This window comes from Geotrypetes seraphini, chromosome 3 (genome assembly GCF_902459505.1).
Source record: "Geotrypetes seraphini chromosome 3, aGeoSer1.1, whole genome shotgun sequence".
Lineage (NCBI taxonomy): Eukaryota > Metazoa > Chordata > Amphibia > Gymnophiona > Dermophiidae > Geotrypetes > Geotrypetes seraphini.
Window position 1 is genome coordinate 44,587,921 of NC_047086.1, and position 6,355 is coordinate 44,594,275.

The following is a 6,355-nucleotide window of genomic DNA, read 5'->3' on the forward strand; positions in this document are numbered from 1 at the left end:
GCCAAGGAGAGAGAGAGACAGAAAGAAAGAAAGAAAGACAGACAGAAAGCGGCCAAGGAGAGAGAGAGAAAGAAAAAAAGACAGACACACACCCGTTAATGTAATGGGCATAAAGACTAGTACAGATATATTGCTACAACAGTTGCTTCAATGTGACTATTATATCTCTACTACCTTAACTGATGAAATTGAATAATAGTAGCACTTATCTTTTATTTGAAGCAACTGGTATTGTTCATACAATGTAACCACAGAACAGCAAGGCAGGAAGTTTCCTTTTTATCTTTTCTTTTGTGCTTCAAAGTGGTTTGTGTGTGCTCATAATGTGTGCATAACTTGACTGCTCCTTAGACCCAGGTTTCACCAGAAAGTGGCTTCCTCAGGAGGAGATGAAATGAACTGGAGCAAGCTAGACTGCTCAAATCCAGCGATAACACAGCCGCTGGAAACTTGGGACTGAGGAGTGTCAAGATGGTCCCAAATCTGCTCTCTTAGCAGCACTGTTAAGTGCAGGAGACAAAGGGCACTGAGCACTTCTCACATTATATACTTAAAACATATATATATTTGGGGAAATATTTTGTATACTTTAAAAGATATATGTTGGCATATTGATAATTTTACCTTGAAGAGCATATTAATTAATTTTATTTGCTCCTATTGGTCTTCAGCATTATGGAAACAAGACAGAAAGAAGATTGACTCATTTGAGCTTTAGTGCAGGAGAAGGCTTTTGTGTGTGCCATGGACTGCCAGAAGAACAAATTGATTTTGGAAAAGATTGAAGCCCACATGATGAAGTTACAACTATCTGATTGTGGCCATATCGTGAAATGAGAGAGATCATTGGAAAAGGACATCATGTTTTGGAAGATCGAGGGAACTAGGCAAAGAGGGTGACCTGCAACTAGGTTGCTGGACACGTTGACAACAACCATGGGAATGAGACTGGAGGACCTTGTCGGACTAGTACTAGACCAGGGGTGGGCAACTCCGGTCCTCGAGAGCCAGAATCCAGTCGGGTTTTCAGGATTTCTCCAATGAATCTGCATTGAAAGCAGTGCATGCAAATAGATCTCATGCATATTCATTGGGGAAATCCTGAAGACCCGACTGGAGTTGCCCACCCCTGTACTAGACTGACCTCTTTTTGGTAAGCACCCGGGGTGGTGGTGCCCCACCCCTGCCCCCCTCACCCCTTACTACTCCACCGCTTTATCAAGTCGCTAGGACTCAAAATGGCACCTAACACATAAAGGAAGTGCATGCAAATAGATCTCATGCATATTCCATGCGCTTTCCTGTATTAGTTGTTTCCTTTATGAGAGCTGTACTGCAATTGTGTCTGTATATGGTATTTCACTTGTTATGATCATAATTTTTGTAAACTGTATAGTTAATATAATGTATATAATTTTTTTAATAAATCCTGAAAACCAAGGTTGGTCCACCCCTGACCTATGCAATGGTACTTCCATGGGTATTGTATCTTTGTCCAGTCACTTACCCCAAATGTTAGCCCTGGTGGGGTAGAACAACATTGACTCCAATACATAAAATCACAATGGGGGCTCTTCTTAATAATTATGTAATGTGTTACTGGATCAATTTTCAAAAGAGAAATTACAAGCTTACTTTCCCCTTGAAAACTGCCTCAGAAATTGCACCTGCTTTTAGCGTGGTCATTTTCTCCATGGAAAACAATAGCTACAGATTAGATTTATTCATTTATAATCTGCTTTTAACTAAGCAGTGAACAAATACAGTGGAACCTTGGTTTACGAGCATAATTTGTTCCAGAAGCATGCTCGTAAACCAAATTGCTCATATATCAAAGCAAGTTACCCCATAGGAAGTAAGGGAAACTCGCTTGATTGGTTCCACCTCCTCCCCCCACGAGGCCACCAGTGCTGCTCCCCCCACCTGAGAACCGTCATCGCACCCCCATGCTGGAAGTGGCATCCCCCGCCCGCCAAAACAATCCCCTTACCCCGTCTGGCACCGGCACATCCTGTGGGTTGGTGCTGCGTGCCAGTACTAGTGAAAGAAGATCCCGCCTCTTGCCTGGGCTGGGCCTTGAGCATCTGTGCATGCTCAAGGCCTTCTGGCTCTGGCTCTTTCCTTCTGGCGCTCACTCACTCTGTTTCCCTCTGTTAGAGGGAAAGATTCTGGGTCTGTTTTCCAGTAGAGTGTAGGAACTGCAGCTGGCGACCTGATGAGAAACAGAAATGCTGCACGGGCTGGGGTTGGGTAGGAAGGGAGGGAAAGAGAGAAGCTGCTGCACAGGTTGTGGAGCGGGAGAAGGCAGCCCACTTTGGGCCCAGGCCCGCCCAAAATTGGCTGTCTGGCTACGCCACCGGTATACTGTATACATGTGGCATTCAGAGTCTGTCTGACAGAAAGAGCTTGGCAGTGATCGCTATTCATCTACTAGTGTGCGAGTTGTGCGGGGACAAAATCCCACCCATCCCCACCACTATCCCACCTGTTTCTGCCCGTCTCCATCAGAATCTCTTCTATCCCCACCTGCCCCACAAGGAATCCACTCTGTCCCCACCCATTCCCGTGAGAAATTTCCTGTCTCCATCCGTCCCCCTCATACAAGTTACCTGTCTCCATAAAAAGCAGCAATTACTTCTGAAAGTTTTGATTTCTTTTAAAGTCTTAGTTTATTTAAACCAACAATAAAATACAATATAAACAAATAACAGTGAACAGAAATAAGAAATGCATACATCACCGGAAAGAATTAGAATAGACATGTGACTGTAGAGTTGACCATTTCTTGTTAAAAGAAATAAAAGTTGGATTTTGTGGCAATATAAAGCTCACATCTGTAGAGCAAACAAATCTGGTTCCACCATCTGGCAAAGGTAACTTGTGAGAGGTCCTTCCAAGATCCACAAATGATTTTTAAAGCAGCAATGAGTAAAGATCAAACAATACAACATCAAAATCATTTATATAAAGCAGAATTGAGAGAGGCACTTTTCAGGACAATGGTTGCATAGGAAAAATGTGCCAAAACAAACTAGGCAAGTACTTCATTTTGTACTAAACACAATTGGTGGCTTAACCATGAGAGGGGGCTGGGCCTCCCACTTTGAGCTTAGCCCCCCTCAAAATGAACATCTCCCTTACTGTAGTTGGTGGGACATTTTGTTTTTCCATCATCTTAGTCCCAGTTTCTGCTTTTGTATATTGTCTACTAATTCTCTTTCCAGACCTCAGGAACCCCATTCCATCCCCGTGGGAGTCCTGTGAGCCTGGGGGGGATCCCCGCAGGAGTCCCATAGACCTGGGGGGATCTCCATGGGAGTCCCGTAGACCTGGGGTGGATCCCTGTGGGAGTCCCATAGACCTGGGGGGAATCCCTGCAGGAGCCCCATAGACCTGGGGTGGATCCCTGCGGGAGTCCCATAGACCTGGGGGATCCCCTGCGGGAGTCCCGTAGACATGGGGGGATCCCTGTGTGATTCCCATAGACCTGGGGTGGATCCCTTTGGGAGTCCCATAGACCTGGGGGGAATCCCTGCGGGTCCCATAGACCTGGGGGATCCCCACGGGAGTCCTGTAGACCTGGGGTGGATCCCTGTGGGAGTCCCGTACACCTGGGGTGGATCCCTGTGGGAGTCCCATAGACCTGGGGGGATTCCCTGTGGGAGTCCTGTAGACCTGGGGGGAATCCCTGTGAGAGTCCCATAGACCTGGGGGGATCCCCATGGGAGTCCCATACACCTGGGGGGAATCCCTGCGGGAGTCCCATAGACCTGGGGGGATCCCCACGGGAGTCCTGTAGACCTGGGGTGGATCCCTGTGGGAGTCCCGTACACCTGGGGTGGATCCCTGTGGGAGTCCCATAGACCTGGGGGGATTCCCTGTGGGAGTCCCGTAGACCTGGGGGGAATCCCTGCGAGACTCCCATAGACCTGGGGGGATCCCCATGGGAGTCCCATACACCTGGGGGGAATCCCTGCAGGAGTCCCATAGATCTGGAGGGATCCCCACGGGAGTCCCGTAGACCTGGGGTGGATCCCTGCGGGAGTCCCATAGACCTGGGGGATCCCCTGCGGGAGTCCCATAGACATGGGGGGGGATCCCTGTGTGATTCCCATAGACCTGGGGGGATTCCCTGTGGGAGTCCCGTAGACCTGGGGGGAATCCCTGCGAGAGTCCCATAGACCTGGGGGGATCCCCATGGGAGTCCCATACACCTGGGGGGAATCCCTGCAGGAGTCCCATAGACCTGGGGGATCCCCTGTGGGAGTCCCGTAGACCTGGGGGGAATCCCTGCGGGAGTCCCGCAGGGCCCGTGGGACTCACACAATCCCCATTCCCATGCAGACCTCTAGTTAGGACTAGAACTAGGGATGATCCTTGAACGAGTGGAGAAGTAGCCTAATGGTTAGGTGAAGCAGGCTGGGGAACTGGGTTCAATTCTTGCTGCAGCTCCTTGTGACACTGGGCAAGTCACTTAACACTCCATTGCCCCAGATTCCAAAAAACAAACAACAAACCCTGTTAACAAAATTGTTTTATGTTGAATTATATCTACTGTACACCACCTTGGGTCAATATCTTCATAAAAGTGGTTACTAAATCTCAACAAACAAATAAATATGGGGCATGTGTGGCGCAGTGGTTGGAGCTACAGCCTCAGCACCCTGAGGTTGTGGGTTCAAATCCCACGCTGCTCCTTGTGACCCTGGGCAAGTCACTTAATCCCCTGTTGCCCCAGCTACATTAGATAGAATGTGAGCCCACTGGGACAGATAGGGAAAAATGCTGGAGTACCTGAATATAAACCACATAGGCTATAAGTGGTATATTTATTTATTCAATTTTCTATACCGTTCTCCCAAGGGAGCTCAGAACAGTTTACATGAATTTATTCAGGTACTCGAGCATTTCTCTCTGTCTGGCCTAGTGGGCTCACAATCTATCTAATGTATTTGGGGCAATGGGGAGATTAAGTGACTTGCCCAGGGTCACAAGGAGCAGCGTGGGTTTGAACCCACAACCTCAGGGTGCTGAGGCTGTGGCATTAACCACTGCGCCACACACTTCCCATACTTAAATAAATAAAACACTGTGTACACCTAGTAGTGGTTAATGCTACAGCCTCAGCACCCTGAGGTTGTGGGTTCAATCCCACGCTGCTCCTTGTGACCCTGGGCAAGTCACTTAATCCCCCCATTGCCCCAGGTACGTTAGATAGATTATGAGCCCACTTAAGTACCAGAATAAATTCATGTAAACCATTCTGAGTTCCCCTGGGAGAACAGTATAGAAAACTGAACAAATAAATAGTGTGAAAAGCTTCAGCCTCTGGTAACCAGAGCTGGTATTGTGACATCATAATGCCTCCTTCCACCAATGCCTAAGAGCCAACCTCATTAGTGATGTCACAATGGCTTGATTGTCCTATACTTGGCTCACTGTTGCTACATTTTGATTTCTAGAGTGGTGCAGTGGTTAAAGATACAGCCTCAGCACCCTGGGGTATTGGGTTCAAACTCACACTGCCCCTGGGCAAGTCACTTAATCCCCCTGTTGCCCCAGGTACGATAGATAGATTGTGAGCCCACCAGGACAGACAGGGAAACATTACTGTAAACCATTCTGAGCTCCCCTGGGAGAACAGTGTAGAAAATTAAATAAATAGTGCTATAGAAAGGATAAGTAGGAGTAGGAAAATTGAGGGACTGAGAAAGAGTGAGGGGAACTTGGCTACTTCGGCAGAATTGAAATAGGGATCAGACCACCATCACTGTTCTCAGACAAGGAATAAGAGGAACAGTGGAAATTATTTAGGTCGGAGATTCAACAATGAATTCCCATCTGGGAAGTAACCGTCTACCACAGTGATTCTCATAAGGGACACATTTTTCCCCATCCCAGCAAGTTCTCTTCTCATCTGCACAAACTTCAAACACTTTAAAATCCTAAGAGTTTGAGGCTTGTGCGGTTAAGCAAGAGCTTACAGGAGGGATCTCAAAGTCCCTCCTTGAGGGCCGCAATCCAGTCGGGTTTTCAGGATTTCCCCAATGAATAGGCATTGAAAGCAGTGCATGCACATAGATCTCACGCATATTCATTGGGGGAAATCCTGAAAACCCGACTGGATTGCGGCCCTCGAGGAGGGACTTGGAGACCTCTGGCTTACAGGAATGGAGCAGCAACAGGGACAAAACTCACAGGGATGGAAGAGGAAAATTCAGTCCCTGCGGGGGCGGGGAAAAATTTGTCCCCGTGTCATTCTCATCCCTGTCCTGTGGGAACCCCCAGCCAGTCAAGTTTTCAAAGAGATCCACAATGAGACCATTAACTGAATATTGTAAAGAATGATTAATTT